This window comes from Gavialis gangeticus, unplaced genomic scaffold (assembly GCF_001723915.1).
Source record: "Gavialis gangeticus isolate Ggan-Ray unplaced genomic scaffold, GavGan_comp1, whole genome shotgun sequence".
Classification (NCBI taxonomy): Eukaryota; Metazoa; Chordata; order Crocodylia; family Gavialidae; genus Gavialis; species Gavialis gangeticus.
The window spans coordinates 139,145,839-139,146,915 of NW_017729022.1; the positions used below are offsets into that span (position 1 = coordinate 139,145,839).

At 44.5% G+C, this 1,077-nt stretch overlaps 1 protein-coding gene across 1 annotated transcript in view; it reads left to right on the forward strand.

Annotated features, from left to right (window-relative positions):
* Nucleotides 1-1,077, forward strand: part of SPTLC3 (serine palmitoyltransferase long chain base subunit 3) — a 174,066-nt gene that overhangs the window by 132,535 nt on the left and 40,454 nt on the right. The gene's annotated exons all lie outside the window — the stretch shown is intronic.

Genomic DNA, 1,077 nt, shown 5'->3' on the forward strand with positions numbered 1-1,077 from the left:
TTCCTGCCCCTGGGGCGGGGGGCTGGACTCAATGATCCTCTGGGGTCCCTTCCAGCCCAAATGTCTATGAAATCTATGAAACAGAATACATGGTGGCCTTTTGTTGTTTTAAAGGCTTTTGCTGTCAAATTACACTGTATTCCCACTGTTAAGAATAGCCAAAGCTTTGCTTTAAGAAAGCTGTCTACCCACTGGCCACAGTCTCCCGAAGGGGAGAACTGTGGATGCCAAACCCAGTCTGACTTGCTGGGTAGGCACAGTCTCTCCACAAGAATACTGTAGCCCAAGGCCCAAACTAGAATCAAATGAGTTCACCCTAGAAGTGAAGGCATGAATTCAGACATGAGTGGATACATTTGTGCTGACCAGAGAGAAGTCAGAAGCACAGCTATCCTTGTAACTAGCCCATAGGCATAATACTACATATTAGTGGAGGGCAAAGGCAGGAGTCACCTTATTTTCTTTAGTATAGGGGATAGATTATTGAATTTTATAGAGACTTGGTGCAATCTAGCCAGGTATATTCTCAGTTCCTAGCTTTCTACCAATTATACATGCAGATTTGAGTCTATAAAGACAGCAAGAGATGAGGGCATCCCATTTCCTTCTCTAGCTACACTATGGTCTGAAGTATACCAACTGGTTAAGTATAGAGTCTAAAAGCTCCTTTAATTAGTGCAGCAAATAATATTGTGTCTTTAATTCTATAATTTCTCCTTAGAATGCTGTCTTTAACATTTAAAGATAGAGACACCCATTGGCTATAAGTTAAGAGTACTCTGCTCTGCCCTATATAATTTAGTAGATAATCTATTTAGTAGGGCTGTATGAAGCTTCACCTACTGATTCAATTCAGAGGAGATTTGGCCTGATCCGGTGGCCAGCTCTCCCAATCCGAATCAAATCAGGGTCTGAATCGATTTGAAGCTCTCCAAAACAATTCAGAAAAGATTCGGAGAGTTTCAGTGATTCAGGCAGTTCCCGCTCACTGCCACAGGAGGACGGGCTTGGAGCTGGTAAGTATGGGGCAGGGGAGGGGGGGCTGGAGAAGGGAGGAGGGCCCCCCTGCCTGCTCCC